This window comes from Carettochelys insculpta, chromosome 6 (genome assembly GCF_033958435.1).
Source record: "Carettochelys insculpta isolate YL-2023 chromosome 6, ASM3395843v1, whole genome shotgun sequence".
Classification (NCBI taxonomy): Eukaryota; Metazoa; Chordata; order Testudines; family Carettochelyidae; genus Carettochelys; species Carettochelys insculpta.
In genome coordinates this window covers 32,495,789-32,513,100 of record NC_134142.1, presented here as the reverse complement: position 1 = coordinate 32,513,100, position 17,312 = coordinate 32,495,789, and the positions used below count along the sequence as shown (strand labels likewise).

Genomic DNA, 17,312 nt, shown 5'->3' with positions numbered 1-17,312 from the left:
AGAGCCTTCTGCTCATCCAGGCTAGGGGAGCACAATGCCGTGAACTGACCATGCCACCCCTTCCCATCTTCCTGTGTGCAGTCTTACAGAGATTCATAATGAGGATTCCTGTCCCATCCCTAATTTGGATACCTCACGTTTAGATAGACTCTTTAAATTATTCAAAAAAACCAAACAAATCACAACTGGACTACTGGAATCTGATCAGCTGTATGGTTAAATATAGAAACTGGAGTCAGAGAATTCTAAAGAGACAATCTAATTAAAGGTGACATTAAAATTTTCCTATAAAAGAAGAATGTAATGAACAGAAAGCTGCTTACATAGGTTCACAAAGGACTGCTCAAAGATCTGAGGTTAGCAAAGCTTGTCTGGAAATAAACAAGTGGGAGGAAATCTAAAAAGTATACACAGACTGTTACAGTTGGCAGAGAAAGATAAGGAAAACTACTGAGAAGAATCAATGGTAATCCGGGGTGGGGTGTAGAGGGGCTTTCAACAAACTGGGAAAAACTACTGAGAAAATAAGCAAATCTATTTGAGAAATGAGCAGAAATTAATTTCTTCAAAGTGGCTGAGTTTCTGAATTTCTTTTTCCTTTTTGAAAAAAATTATCTTACACCGGAATGTAAAGAAAACAAGACTGGACAAATACAAAGTGAGCAAAAACCTAATATGAACAGCCAGAGATTAAGAACACATAAGAGCATATATGAAAAAATTAAATCTAAATGAATCAGCTGGTGGAAGGAGGAATATTTCCAGCAGAACTCAGGAAGTAAACAACAAGCTCATTCACTGATAGATGGAAGGTAGATACAGTGGTGTATGTGATATATACACAAGTTACTGGTTTGAAAGCAATTAACACACATGAAATAAGGAGCAAATCAATATACCGTTTCAAAAGTATCATCCTGTGACCCCACGAATAGCTTTTAATGAGGGTCCTTTTTATACGCAAAACTGTCCAACAATAAACCTTTCTGCTTTAATCAAAGATAAACTCAAAAAGCACCATCCAACAATACCCAATACCACACAAAAGTTAAAAATGAAAAACATTGATTTTCGAATACTGTACTGAATGGTACACACTTTAAATCATTACACGTGCCAGAACGTGACCTTTAGTGGTATAAAAACTCCCAGGTCCAACACTGGGTAAAATCTCAACAACTCTAACCAGCCCTATGGGATAGGATGATGGCAGAAAGCTAATGCCACGTTGAAAGTATGTCATGCCTCTGCCCCTTCCTTTTGACTTGTGGTTGCTGACTGAGTGACAGAATTTGGATTTATATCCCTTTCAACGGTGAAAGGAAAATCATGTCCTTTTGAATCATCATTCCAGCTCACTAGAGCTGATGGGGAGGACAGACAGAGGAGACACAGTGCACTCTGAGGTACATCTATAAGTCTAGTGCAATCAGCACTGATTGTAGAGCTGTTGGTGCGTTCCTGTAGCCCCTGTGCTGAAAATCAAACTGAAGAAAGCCGTCATTTTGCAGAGCTGAACAGTAGCAGTAGTGGGGAGTTAGGAAAAACAGGAATTCTAACAATGAGATCACCATTTGAGTGGTGCATGAGTCAAGTTCTTTTTCTGTCCCTCAACTGGCAATGTGTTTCTCTGAGCTTTGGATAGTTTGCCTCCCTGCTCCACTTCACATTACTTTCTCTGACTGCCTGCCCCACCACAGGAAATCATTTACTTCAGTCCATACTGTGTATCTACACCCAGTGTGGTGTAGATGTAAGTTGACCTAAGATGTGTATCTCCAGCTACATTATTTACACAGCTTGAGCTATGTACCTTAGGTTGACCTACTGCTGTAGTGCAGAAATGGTGTCACACAGTAAGATGCAGCTGAGCACAAAAAGAGAAGTTACTCACTTGTGTAGTAATGATGGTTCTTCGAGATGCGTCTCCGTGGGTGCTACACATTAGGTGTCAGGCTCGCCCCGGCGGTGCAGATCAGAGATTTCCAACTGTATCTTGCTGGGTTGCACATGAGTCGATGCACATCGGTTCTTCATGCACTTTCGGTCACGTGTGTGATCTGGGCCACACCAGTTCCTCGACCAACCGCCCTGGATGCTCCTGAAAGATACAAAGCAGAACTCTGAAGTGGGGAGAAGCGGGTGGGTAATGGAGCACTCACAGGGACACATCTCGAAGAACCATCATTACTACACAAGTGAGTAACTTCTCTTTCTTCTTCGAGTGGTCCCCGTGGGTGCTCCACATTAGGTGAGTACCCAGCAGTGACCCCCAAAAATGGAGGTGGGTACCAGATTTATGTGCAGCTTGCCCTTGAAAGGACTGCTGTCGATAGACGTGTATCCTCATCCAACACCTGGTGAATCGCATAGTGTCTGGCAAAGGTGTTATAGGATGACCATGTTGCCACTCTGCAGATGTCCTTTAATGTGACTCCTTTAAAGGAGGCTGTCGACGTTGCCATTGCTCCAGTGGAGTGAGCCCTGGGCGGAACTAGCAGAGGGGGTCTTACGGAGCTCGTAGCACATTTTTATGCAGGATACAATGTTATTTGAAATTCTTTGTGATGATAGGCCTTCCCCTTTTGATCTGGGTTCAAGAGACACCAGGAGTCTGCCTGTCTTCCAGAAGGGTTTAGTTCTGTCTATGTAAAAGGCCAGCACCCTCCTCACGTTGAGTGAATGCAGACACACTTCCCTACTTGAGGTATGCAGTCTCTGGTAGAATGATGGTAGAACTATTGGCTCATTAATGTGGAACTCTGAGGCGATCTTTGGAAGGAATGCCGGGTGTAATCGTAAAACCACCGCTTCCTTTGAAAAAGTTGTATAGGGTGGCGTTGCCATTATCGCTGCCAGCTTGCTCACCCTGCAGGCTGATGTAATTACAAGAAGAAAAGTTGCTTTTATGGTAAGTAGTCGGAGGGATACAGTGGCCAATGGTTCCAAGGGTGGTCTAGACAGTGTATCGAGGACCAGGTCCAAGCTCCATGAAGGCAATAACGGCTTCCGCGGGCGGTATAGATTTGCAAGCCCCTTTAGAAACTGCGTGGTAATGGGATGGGCACATACAGTTGCCCCATCCTCCATATGTCGGAACACTGATACAGCTGCAAGATGTACCTTTAATGACGATAAAGTGAGTCCGCCTTGTTTCAGTTCCAGTAAGTACTCTAGGATTGTGGGAATGGAGATGTTCAGCGGAGTCAATTGCTTGGACAAACACCAGGATGTAAAACGTTTCCATTTGTATGTGTAAGCCTTCCTGGTGGAGGCCCATCGACTGCATTCCAGGACCTCTTTTACTCCTTCTGAGCATGTTCTCTCTAGGGTGCTGAGCCATGGATTAGCCATGCTTTGAGGCAGAGCATTCAAGGATGAGAGTGTGTTATGGACCCCTGACTCTGCGTGAGAAGGTCCGGTACTATCGGGAGGGGGAGTGGTGGACAGTATGACATGCGTAGCAGCAGAGGAAACCAGTGCTGTCGATCCCATGTTGGGGCTATGAGTATTAGGCGTGCCTTCTCCATTCTCGCTTTTTCTAGGACCTTGTGAATGAGCCTTGTGGGAGAGAATGCATACAGCAACGGGCCCTTCCATGAGAGCATGAAGGTGTCCCCCAGTGAGCCTTGCCCTATGCCCACTCTGGAGCAGTACTGCAGGTATTTCTTGTTGGTGAAAGTGACAAACAAGTCGATCTGGGGAAACCCCCACCTGTCAAATACATTGCAGAGTAGATTGGAGCAGATCTGCCACTCATGCGTGCTTAGTTGATCCGTTCTCACGTTGCGGACGCCAGGCAGGTATGAGACTTTCAAGCGTTGTTTGCGATGCACCAATTCCATAGTCAGACCGCCTCTGCACATAATGCGTGAGATCTGGCTCTGCCTTGGCGATTGATATAGAACATTGTGGAGGTGTTGTTAGTATTGACTCCGACTACCTTGTCCCGCAGGTATTTGCGGAAGCGCCTGCATGCACTGAACACTGTTCTGAGTTCCAGTACGTTTATGTGCATCACCAGCTCTGCAGGGGACCATCGCCCCTGTGTCACTTTATTGCCCATGTGTGCTCCCCATCCTATGTGGGACGCATCCATTGTGAGAAAAACCACAATTTGTGGCTGGTGGAAGGCCACCCTGACAGCAAGTTCTTGGGGTCTGCCCACCTTGCCAGAGACTTTCTCACTTCCATCGTGGGCAATATCTTTTTGTGAGTGGTGTGAATCATTGGCCCGTACACAGTCGCCAACTACTGCTGGAGGCCTCGAATACGTAGTCTGGCATTCTGCAGCATGAACACAGTAGCAGCCATGTGTCCCAGGAGCTATAAGCAAGTTAGGATTGGCACTGTGGAGCTGTACGTCAGCACCTGCACTAAGGATCTGATGGCGCGAAAACGTGCATCGGGCAGATATACTCTCAACGTAGTAGAGTCTAAGCATGCCCCTATGAATTCTATCTTTTGTGTGGGCTCCATCGCCAGGTTCACAGTCTCTGAGACAGCAGACCACCCGAGGCGGTCGCCTCTTCCTTCTTTCCCTCTTCTTTTCTTTCCTTTTTTTTTTTTAAAAAACAATATACAAGAAAAAAACTTCAACAGTCTTATAGAACGAGAAAGAAACTAATAGCTATATTATAAACAAATTTATCTGTCTCAGGCATTGGAGCCGGAGTGGATTCCATCTGCAGCCGCTGGCGGTTGAGAGGAACTGGCGTGGACCGGATCGCGCACGTGACCGAAAGCACGCGAAGGACCGATGCGCATGGGCACATGCATGACCCAACGAGATACAGCTGGAAATCCCCAATCTGCGGCGACGGGGAGAGCCCAACATCTAATGTGGAGCACCCACGAGGACCACTCAAAGAAGAAGAGCATGTTTAAGCAGCCATTTATTTCACTGGAACGTTCCTAAACATCAACATTATGCGAAAATGTTTCCTTTTTAAAACACACTACCAACTCATGTTATTTCTTTTACTATTCACCATTTTTTGGGGAGTATCAGCCAATGACAGTATGGATAAAAATTATGTTCTTTAAATTAAATACAGTACTGAAAATAGTATTACACACTGTATGTTTGCTGCCTGGGAAAGTCAAACCACAAAACTGGTGAAAGTCACTAATTGAGCAACTGGAAGCAGAATTTGCTGAAGTACTAAAGCAGCATGCGAATATATTCTTCATTGCCCTTTATTCAATTAATTGTGTTTAAGGACTAATTCATTCCAAGTTAAGAAACCAAATGTGAGTTGAAAACCTGAAGAACTTTGTTTCCCCCCGGCTCTCCTGAATCTATAAATAAACGTTAGGTGTGAAAAGATGTTCCAAAATCTTGACGGACATAATGACCAGAAATACCCAGTCCAATTAACTAGGTAGAGATACTTCCTTTGATACACAAAACATGTTTTGACAAAATTTTTTAAACATATCATCACATTGAAGGTGTATTTATGGCAGCAGTTCTCACGCTTTTTGGCCCACACCACTCAACACAAACCTTTCCACAGACCACCAGCCAAGCACCCAGGATGACAAAATGCCTTTATTTCTAAATACCTTAAATATTAAATTATTCATATTAGATTACTTAGCTTTAACATAAAGGGGTGTCTATAATGCATAAGAAAGGAAATACTATTAATCAAAATCAAAATAATTAAACAGATTAAGTACTTTAACTTCATCACATTAGTTTACCAAACTTCATTTTAAATAAAGTAAAGTATTAATTTGTGCCCAAAACAAAATGTTTCAACATTATCTTTATTCATGGCAGGGGTGGGGAACATTTTTGGAGTTGGGGACCACTGATCTACAGAAAAAAATCAGTCAGGGCCACATAAGTGAGAGGCAGCCCCCCAAAAGTGAAAACAGCAAAACCCAATCCTCATTGATGTGGCCCCAATGGAGATACCTTATTTCCCTGGTGCTCTAGCTTCAAGGTGGGTGGGGGAAGGGAAGAGGAGGCGGCAGAGAGGACCAAGCTTCCCACAGGCCAGATTAACTATTCTGTTGTCCCAAGGTTAGTAGATTTTGCCCAAGGTTAGTAGATTTTGTGACTCCCCCCAGGCACGGGCATGAAGCCAAAAATGTGGTGTTTCTTGTGCAGAAGGGGGCGGCCAAAGAGTGGACAGGGATGGGGGTGAGGGTAAGGGCCTAGGTGGGAGGCAGGGCACTGGAATGGGCTGGGAGTGGTGGTCTGGCAAGGATGGAAGGTGCAAGAGCAGGCTGGAAGTAGAGGTCTGGCTGGGGGTGCAGGATGTGGGACAGGCTGCGGGTCAGAGGTCTGCAAGGTAGGGAAGGTGCAGCAGTGGGCTGGGTGTGGGGCACTGGAACAGGGGGAAGAGTGCAGGAGTAAGTATGGGTTAAGAGTCTGGCCAGGAGGGAAGGTGAAAGAGCAAGGTAGGAGGCAGTATGTCTGGCCAGGAGGGAGGGTGCAGGAGCAAGGATGGGTTAAGAGTCTGGCTGGGAGGGAAGGTGAAAGAGCAAGGTAGGAGGCAGTATGTCTGGCCAGGAGGGAGGGTGCAGGAGCAAGTGTAACCCACACACCTAGGCGTGTGGTTCACTGGCCCGTGCAGTGGTACCTCAAACCACTTACAGAGAGAAAGACTGAGTCTTCTGTGCAGCCTTAGCTGAGACACAGATGGCTTTTGGTTCAAACTGTTGAGGCTCCTGCACTAAGCTCCAGAGATCCAGGTTTGAGTCTGGTTGCCAGCAGTTACACAAGGAAGGGAGCAGAGCGTCTGCTCAGGAGCAATGGAGTGTGCAGGAGCAGGCTAGGGGAAGGGTGTCTGGCCAGGAGAGAAGGTGCAGAAGAAAGGCTGAATGTAGAGTCTGGCAAGGAAGGATGGTGAAGGAGCAGGCTGTGGATAGGGTGTCTGGGCAGGCAGGCAGGGATCAGGAGCAGGCTAGCCAGCTGCGGGTGGGAGAGCTGGACAGGAGAGGGGATTGGCCTTGGGGGAGGTGGGGAGGTGCTTACCTGGCTCCGTACTCTCCACTGCTCCCAGGTACCACCCTTTGCTGCTTCCATTAGCTGCAATTCCAGCCAATGGGAACAGCAGGGAAACCCTCCCACAAGCAATTTCCAGAGCTGCATTCTTGGGGGAGGGGAGGACGAGAGAAAGAAAGGCAAAAGGCAGCATGTGGAGATGTGCTGCTTCCCCACACAAGCCAGATCTGGTCCGTGGGGCTTGGAGCTGACCCCCCACTTGCAGCGTGAAGTTGATACTGGCACAAGAACCTCACAGGAGAGGTGACATCACAGGCCTGGAGAGCCAGCGTGGGCTCTCTGGTGTGTGCTTTTGTGGGGAGGGGGGCACAAATGCCAAGTCTTGTGGCCCAGCTGCAAGACAGGGCCACAGTTTGAGAACCACGGCATTACAGAATAAAATGTTAAAATGCTATTTATGTGCAGTTAATTGATTCTGAGTTTCAGTCAGAACAAACCACAAACAAAAATAAGAGCTGTATCATTTATCACTTTTACCATCAAATTTTTAAAATTAAGAATCTGAACAAATGGAAGTAAAGACAATAATTGCTTAAATAAATAAAAGAGGCTGTACGTCTCCCTGCTTAGCACCACATTTAGTGTAAAAACAATACTGAGTTGCAAATCAATATTTTTCATGGTTACAAACCAATGAGAATAAACTTTTCTTTAGGAAAGTAACTAAGAAGTATAAATGCAAAACAATTTTACAATGCTTGAAATTAAGGTTACTCTCTGCTGATTTAAATCAAGATGAAAATCAATCCACCCTGGTGAATGATGCTTACTGACAAGCCCGGAGGCCGAAATCTCCTATCCACAGAACAAATACTGTACAGAGTTAGCTACAATGCAAGATCCATGCTGCACTATCAATAACATACTCCCCTGCTATACCAATTTTCCTTTTCAATTTGGTAATGTCAGATTTGTTAGAAAAAATACTGAGTGCAACGCTGGGGAGTTCAAAAGAAACAAATTAAATTTAGTGTATTATTTTTAGGCATTACATCTGCCAGCTCTGGTGGATTCACAATGATATTTTCCCACTATAAAATGTTTTCCATTCCCTCAAAACTGTATTCCACAATTGACAGAAGCAAATGGCTGACTAAGGGAAAGCTGTTAAATTCATCAAACTCAATAACCACAAGGTGTCTGATGGCACCTTAAAGATGAATAAATGTATTAGGGCATTGGATCCCATCCTGGAGTCTGCAGACCCCAGGGACTTCTGCAAGGACATTGTGGGCAGGGGAGATGTCTGTGGAAAAAAATAAAAGATAGATAAAATGGTTATAGAAAACAGAATTGGCTTTGATGAGGGTCTGTGAACGGTTTGGGAGGGACATGGAGATATGCACTAGTGAAAAGGTTGGGAACTATGGTATTAGGTCATAAGCTTTCATTTACTTTAATGACGCAGTATCAAGGTCTTACTGCAGATTTAAAATACAGACTCAGTTGGGCAGGATTTACCTCATCAGATCACAATTTTAAAGGAAGTTAAATTTGAAACATCAATTATTTTACTAAACGTGACTGCATTTCATACTGTTTTGGGCACCACACCAACAACAGCTTACTTACTGGCAGTGGTAATTACCCACTTTTGTCCAGGAGCCACGTTAAGACTGAGACACTACCAAGGGCTGTATTCATAACATGGCCTGTCAAAACTTTTTGACTAGCCTGGACAATTGTCTGTGCCTCATACTGACAATATCACAGCATCATATGTTGACATGTCACAGCAGGTATATCATCTCCAAAATGGTCATATGTTAGATTATAAATTTTAAAAGACGCTTTGAAAAAGGAAAAAAATGTAAACTATATTGATGGACTGTAGCAAAGACGACAAAAACAGAAGTGGAGGGGAGCGGTCTGAAAGTGATCTGTAAATACTACAGATTTATTGGTTCTTCTTTAGAAGGGTTGTTTTGGAAATGTGAAATACAGGTTGAAACTCTATAGTCCAGTAATACCCCTTGTCTGGCAGCACAAGGGATCTTTCAGGAAAAAGAGCGCGCCTGGAGAAACAGCTCCAGCCGCTGGGCTGCAGAGAAGTCCTGCTGGTGGCAGAGGGCCCCATTGGCACCCTGTTCTGGGAAGCCCCAGGGGCATCCCCAAGACAGGCAACTAGGTCAGGGAGCCCCACTACTGGGACCCCTGCTGGGGTTGGGGAGCCCAGCCCCAGCTGGGATTTCTGCAGCAGCCCTGCAGCCTCAGGAACCCCTGGTGGGGCATGGAAGTCTGACAACCCCATGGCACAGGGAGCAACCTGAGGTGGGGAGCCCAGCTGGCAGCCCTGCAGCCGGTGGGGAACCTGAAAAAGCCCCAGGTGGGGAGCTGACTGGGGCATGGAAGTCAAGGCAATATCAGGTTTCTCTTTCTGTAGTTTGTATCTGGGAGGCCACTTCATTGATGTGCCATCTATTACACTCCCTGAGCAGCCAACACTTTGATCTTTCCAGTTATTTTCATGCTGTGGGCCTTGTGCAGAAGAGAAACTGGATGTGCACTATTATCTTCCCTCATTTATACATACCTTTAGTGTGGAGCAGGGATGTTGTCTTGTCAGTAGTTAGTTTATTTGCTGTGACAAGTGTACATACACAGACTCTCCTTTGCCATCTAATTTGACTAATACAGTGCATGAAATTACAGTATGTAAGTGAAACATTCTATGGACAATTTTTTTTGGAAAATTCTTAATTTCTATTTCACATATTAAACCTATCAATGGAAGTTAGGATACTTCTCTAGGCATATCATACAGCAGCAGATCCTTCTATTAGATAGGTTGGCACAATTATAGAAATTGTTTAATTAGTGCACTACGACCTGCTAGAGAATCTATCTGAATTTCCAGGTCTCACCATACAAGGAGAGTGAAGAGCAGTTTTTTGGAAGATGGCTCTTGGGGCAACATCCCCAACCCCAATTCCTGTTGTTTTAACGAGTTACAATGAGAGCATTTTAAAAATTAAAAACAATGCATGTGATGTGTATATCCTAATGGGCTCCACCTAAATCACACAATTTCACGAGTGCTTTGGGTAGCAGTCATTAACAAAGAAGTAGTTTTACAGTGCTTAGTCTCTGCTTTCAACACACTGTTGATAACAGTGCATTTGTCATCATGTCATTGCCAAGTAGACAGCTCACTAATGGATTGCTCTGCTCAACTGTAATATCTGATGAGCAATACATGATTGTATATAAGTAGACTCTCTTCCAGGTCAAATGCTTTATGTGAACAAATATGGCTCTTGGGTATGAAAACTTCCATTTGGCATTCCAACTCTTTGCTAATACAGCTTTTTCCTTCAATCCTTTACTTTTCTAAGCCAGTTCCTACCAATGAAACAAAGCTGTCTTTCAAAAGGCAACCTGAGGGCTTTGAATTGAAAGGCTAAACTATTTCCTGAAAGCCAGGTTTCTTGGAAATCCTGCAACACTATAACAAAAGAAATGGTGCTCTTTTCTTTAAACAACATCTTTGAAATTCATGCTAAAAGACCAAACATAAGTTACAATAAATATATATAAACACACAAACTGAGCTTAAAACTAGAGGAAAAGCTGGACATTTTGTGATCTATGGTATTTTATAATTTTCTGGAGATATCTGTCAAGAACATATTAACTGAAGTGCAAAACTCAAGTCAGCTTTAGCCATAGGTTCATAAATAGCACCTACCTAACAACTGGCACCCATCTGAGCAATTTAGCAGAGGGGCCAAAATAATTTATTTAATTTTATTTAGCTTTAAGTCCAGGGCACAGCTGAGGCAAATTATTATTATTTGTATCATCACAGCACCTAGGAGACCCAGCCCTGTACCAGGACCACTGTGGAATAGGTAGTCTCTATGTACATTGGAAAAATAAATAAGATTGGCCTGCCACAAAGAGCTCACAGGCCAATTCTGAGACAAGATATCAATACAGACAGATGATGGAATGCAAAGGAACAATGAGACGATACTGGTTAGCACAATGGGCAGTGGTATCAGCACATTAGCAGCCTAGCCACTTCCATTTGATAGGCTTCCTGGAAAAGCCGAATTTTATGGAAGGATTTTAAGGCAGACAATCTGTTAGCTTTTTGGATGTTTATGGGAGCTCCCCTCAAATGTGAGGGACTGCCTGGGGGGGAAAAACACATAGGTGCATGTTTGAAAATTAACAAGTGGATGAGAGAGGCTGGCATCATAGGCCATTTGGAGAGAGGGAAAATCCTCTCAATAATGATTGGAAGGTGACAGGTAAGGAGCTACAGGCCCAGAGGAGTCTCAGAAGTAAATACAATCTGCTTATATTGTATGAGAGAGAAAAGGGGGGGCCTGTGGAGGGACACAAAGAGAGGGTAACATGGTCAAAGCAACTGGCTACGAAAATAATCTTTGCAGCAGCATTTTGAATTGATATAAGCATGGCAAGACTGCATTTGTTAAGGCTAGAGAGAATACTGCAGTAATTGGCACAAGAGGATGAGAATTTTAGCTGTGGGGATGGATAAGCAAGAGAGAGATTATTCCGAAAGAATCTGAAAAATTTAGCCATAGCCTGGAAGTGAAGACCAAGAAAGGTCTGTGTCAAGGATAATACCCAGGTTACTGGCCTGACTGAAAAGCCAGTAAGTTAGTGTTTTCCATGGTGATCAAGAAAGGAAGGAGTGGAACATGGCGCGGGGGAGGGAGGGATTTTAAGTACTTGGTTTTAACCATGTTGAGTTGCAGCTGATGGCAAGACATCCCTGAGCAGGTAACACAGAAAGACAGGCTGTATCAGCTGAGGGTACAAAATAGTGAGACTTGCATGTAATTCAGGAGAAAAACAAAACAAAACAGAAAATGCAATTAACAAGGGAATATTATAAAGCACTTAATGACAAAAGGAGTACTTGGGCAAAACCAGAAAGTAGATCCCCATATACTCAGGTACTCTGCTGAGGATAAAAAGCATTTTACATACTCTGACTATAAAGAGGTGATATCAACTTCAGTACTGAAAAGCACACAAGAACTACTTGCTGGGTATATTCCCAGCTGTGTTAGCTCAATACACTATCACTAAAATCTGTGTTAGCTGACAGTGTATGTGGGAGTTCAGGTGCCATAGCAACAGATTAATACATCTTCAAATGTGGTAGCTTGCAAGCTTGGATGTCTACACTGCAATTTTGAACTCTACTGCCTGAGTCCCAGAAACCTGACCAGGTTTCCAAGGCGCCATGTTGTAATGGCAGTGCAGACATACTCTTAGTTTGAATATTGTTGTTTTGGGTACTCCTTTACTGTTCCATTTTGCAGTAAAATTGTGTTTGTATCATTTAGCACAGATGTTGATACCCATCACTTTATAAGTGACAGCATGTAAACTCTTTTTGTGCTCAGCCAAGAAGCATGAGGAAGTGGGGATCTAGCTTGTAAAAGTGAGAGGCATAAGCAAAGCCTCCTGCACCACTTGGATATCTTCTAATTTTCATGTTACATGTGTGTTACAATTTGTACAGCACACACCCTGAAATGCTTCACATAGCTGTGCAAATTCTAAGACAAAAGCAACATCAAAGCTGGGAATACATACTAGTAATTTTGGTTAAAATACAAGCATCTGGCAGCTATCCAGAAAGCACACATTATAAGCATAAGAAATTCACAATTTAGGCTACATTTTGAGGCAATCTGAACATGTTAATGAATAAAAAAATCACAATTGGGTCATGAAAACAATTTTAATTCTACCCTATTGTAACTCCATGCAACAATCATATGGCTACAATTAAGGCATTTTAATATTTGTTGGTCCTATACTATATTAATTTTTTTAAATATAGGAAAAAATCTGTTTTTTCATCATTGTATGTTTGTTTTTATATAAAATTTCAGACATGAACCATAAATGAGAAACCAAAGAGAACATTTCAATGTCTATCTGCAATTGTTGGACAATATCTTCCTTAAATGATTTTTCATTTTAACTTTGAGGGACATATTCACCGATACACTCTGAATACTTTATGCTACTCAGGAGCACCACAAAGCAGCCAGATATGCTGGCCTGGTAAAATAGGTGTAAAGATGCTTTTCATTAACATGGCAGCAAAAAGCAGCTCAAGTATATACTCAAGATTGCCTGTTCCTCCCATGCTCCAAAATTTCCTGGCTTCTGACACCTCTCTACACCCCCACCACAAGTCCTCTGTTTGCTCTGTACTCAAATTTACATATACACATCTTCTCTACAAAACAAAACACTAGCTTCCTTATTTAAGTCTCTTTACTGTACAAGTTTGGTACCATGAAAGGAAAGAAATATCTAGGATTAATAGTCTTTTGCTACTGATTTTCAAAGAAATTTGTCAGCAGAGACCTATGAACAATATTTTATTACAGAAAATTACATAGCAAGCTGCCTTCTTTGAAAACCGCTGTCATACCCTATTGTTCTCAATGTGTATGAGGCCACAGCTGTTCTTTTTCAAATGGCCTCCACTTTCCACTGTTTCCCATAAGAATAAATACAACAACTAGCTTTAAGAGCAGCCATTGGCCTCATCTCTATGGGGAACAGGCAATAGGACTTCTCAGGATGGCTAAAATATGCAAAATATAAGAGGACTAATGGTCCAGTCCATCTAGCTCAGTATGTAGGCAGACTGGAGTCTCCCCCAGCCCTGTCTGCCACCCCCACACACATCTTGCCCCATGCCTCCCCCAGCCTGCCTGGGACCCCCACTGCCAGCGCAGCAGGGCTAGAGCGGCTTCTGGCCACTAGCTCCGCATGGCTGCCAGAAAATGTGTGTGACCCATGGTCATGTGTGTGCTTCCAGGCACTGCTCCCATTGCAGAGTCCTGGGAATAATGCATGGAGACACCCCACACCCAGGACAGGAAGCTCTCTAGCCTTGCTGTGTTGCTGGTGGCGGTAATCTCAAAGCCATTTTAAATTGTCAAGGGGGCAGAAGGGGTGTCCCAAGTAAGCATGGCACCCTCTTCCCCCACTCTCTCCCAGAGTCTACGCCCTCTCCCCCACCCGCTTCCACCACCAAACTTTCTCCCAGAGCCTGCTCCCCTCACCCTCTTTCCATTCCCATCCCATGCCACAGGTCAGAACTTGCACCCAGCACGCAGCCCCATCTCAGAGCCTGCACCCCTCACCCTTTCCTGTACCCAGACTCCATTCCACAGCTTGCACCCTAATCCCCACCCCAGCACAGAGCCTGCACTCAATCTCCATACCCTTTTCTGTACCCCAGACTCCTGAACCAAACTCTCTCACAAAGCCTGACACTTCATCCCCTTGCACCCAAATGCCTTCTCAAAGCCTGAACCTCCTCATGGCACCCCAATCCTCTCACCCAGCCCAGAGCTTGCACCCAGCACCCAACTTCCTCCCACAGTCTAGCCCTTCCCCAGCTCAAACTCATTCTGCAAACTACCAAAATGTCTGCCCTGGTCCAATATACAGCCTTCCAACAGTGGTAAATACCAGATGTTTCAAAGCGAATGGACTGAACATCGAGCAATCCACATCCTGTTCTCCAGTCCTAGCATTGGGCAGGCAGAGATTTTTGGGAGAACCAGAGCACGGGGTTGCATCCCTGAGTATCTTAGATAATAGTCATTGATGGATCTATCCCCCATGAACATATCTAATTAGACTTGCAGACTTCACAATACCCCACAGCAATGAGTTCCACAGCTTGACTATGCACTGCGTGAAGAAGTATTTCTTAGTTTGTTATAAATATGTTCCATATGAATTTTATTGGGTTGTCTCTGGTTCTTATGCTATGTGAATGGATAAATGACACTTCTCGGTCCCTCTTCTTAGCACAATTATTTTATAGACCTTTATCCTATCGTCTTAGTTATCTGTTTTTAAAGATGAACATCCCAGTCTCTCTCATGTCTCCTTATACAGAAACTGTTCCACATGCTTAACAATTTTTGTAGTCGTCCTCTGTAACTGCTCTGAGACCAGGTCTACACAGGATCTGAAAGTCGATCCTAGAGACACAATTCCAACCATCACAATTGCATCGCTGAAATCGACACATGTAACATCGACTTCTCAGGCCTTCCTCACATACGGAGGTCAATGGAAGAAACTCTCCAACCAATCTCCCTTACTACTCACAATAAAGAGGATTACCAGGGTCGACTGTTGAGCCCTGATAGTTTGATTCTGTGCATCCCCACTAGGCATGTGAAACTGAACCCCTCCTGGTGGGTACAGACACACCCTCAGTAGTACTGTGTTGTATCCACTATTTAGTCCAAACAATCCCAACCCTCCTTTTAAAAATAAGACTAATTTTTATTAATTATACTGAAATACAATTACAAATGATTAGATGCCAGATGCTTCCCACAAGCAAAAGGTCCCTGGATAGTACATAAAGGAAAGATCACCATATATGCCAGGTGCCATGGAGCTTTGGTTGTTGTGCAAGTTCTCAGCTCTAGCTACGAAGTAAGATTGTAATAAATTCATTGAGCAGAAGAAATTCCCAGGGAGCAAAATAATCATAATTAGTCCAATGCACTGCACAGCAGACTGACCTAATTTAAAAAATGATTTGCAAAGCAATTCTCATCTAAAATCAAAAGGATTACAGAAAGCAAAATGTAAGGTTGTATCTCTGAGAGCTGTGCAAAGAAAAGCATGCTTGCCATCACAAAAATGGATACACTAAATGCTCCTGTCAAATGTTAGGATCCAGGACATGCTCAAGTTTATTCCAGACTATTGCCATTTGAATTTTTTTCAAACAAACTATGTCTTAAATTAAATATTAAAAGGACATATTAACAGTTAGAAGACGTAAAACCCCCTCAGTTATGTCCTGAAGCAGTAGGTTTATGACCAGCTGATATCTTCAAATGTTACAGTGTAGTTTCCCTGGCTAGTACTTTCCTTTGGTAAAATTTATTTAACAGGTGTGTATATGTTTTTCCCCTTCAGTGTTACGTCTTACCCAGCAATGGTCATGGAAGGAATGAAAAAGAAGAGAACTCTGGATATCAACATATCCCAAATGACAATGATTTGTGTACTTGTTACACTAATACAAAGCTCTGAGATAATCAGTCCCTTGGAGGATCACACACAGAGACTTTAAATGCACTGTTAAGTGTCCCAAGATTATTATTTTATCAGAACCTCACTTCCTATCATACCTCTGTGACTCCAGAGCATGGATTGTTTGAGCTCTGCTTTTTTCTGAGCAAATTTTAAACACCAGCTATATATACTCAAACACAGAGTCAGGTAAAGGCTATAAAAGAAACTCTCTCAACACACACACACCCCGTGATAAGTTACTTCTAGTAATTTATGACCATTTGCCCTATCTTTGGGTTAATGATATCAAAAGAGAAAGAACTTTAAGGGCCTGGCATGTATGCCCAAAGAGTGTACTCTTTTCTTTGTATAATACTGGGCTACACTTCTGGCTAACAATGCAATACATTCTTATTAAAGACCTGTGGTGATTTGGGCAGGCTATGTGTAAGTCATGAATAGTTAGTCATTGTTTGAGATGATGAACTGTTTGTCTGGTTAAACCTGGATACTTATCTACACTATGTTCTTGCATACCCTGATACTTCTTGTGCTAACAGACAAGGGAATGGCATCTGTATGTCCACTTACAAATAGGTTGATTGTTAAAGATCATCAGCAATGGAAAGAACTTGCCCAAACAGAACAAATGGTACTGTATCCTAGATAAAACCAGTTTTCTTCAACTTCACTGCACAATGCTAGGTGATTTTAAGAGATGGAATTTCCCCAGGAAAGGGAAGAAAGAGATGAAATATCGATGCAGCCCTTTAAAAAAAAAACAGGCAATGTCTACACTTGCCCCCTTCTTTGAAGGGCGCAAGGTAACCAGGGTGATGGGAGATTACTAATGAAGTGCTGCAATGCATATGCAGCACTTCATTAGGCGAATTCTTCCCCCGCGGCAACTTGGAAGGGTCATACTTCAAAGTACTGGCATGCTGAGTAGCTGAAGGCACTTCAAAGTGCCCATACTACTTCAAAGTGTCTTTACTTCCCAAAATTCAGCTACTTCGAAATGCCCATGGCTACACAGCATGCTGGCACTTCGAAGTTGCCGCGGGGGAGAATTTACCTAATGAAGTGCTGTACATGCATTGCAGCACTTCCTTAGTAACCTCCCATCACCCTGATTACCATGCCCCCTTTGAAGAAGGGGGCAAGTGCAGACATAGCCACAGAGACTGGGGTCCATAGGAGGCAGAAAGAGTGGGGCAAGAAAAAGGAT

General features: G+C 43.4%; 1 protein-coding gene and 1 long non-coding RNA gene across 6 annotated transcripts in view; one reads left to right on the top strand and one right to left on the bottom strand.

Moving 5' to 3' along the window:
* LOC142014292 (uncharacterized) overlaps positions 1-5,694 on the top strand; it is a 57,385-nt gene extending 51,691 nt beyond the window's left edge. Inside the window, exon 4 of the long non-coding RNA XR_012645912.1 lies at positions 4,661-5,694. This is a non-coding gene — a long non-coding RNA (uncharacterized LOC142014292). The remainder of the gene's footprint in view (positions 1-4,660) is intronic.
* Positions 1-17,312, bottom strand: part of TTC7B (tetratricopeptide repeat domain 7B) — a 265,844-nt gene that overhangs the window by 28,484 nt on the left and 220,048 nt on the right. The gene's annotated exons all lie outside the window — the stretch shown is intronic.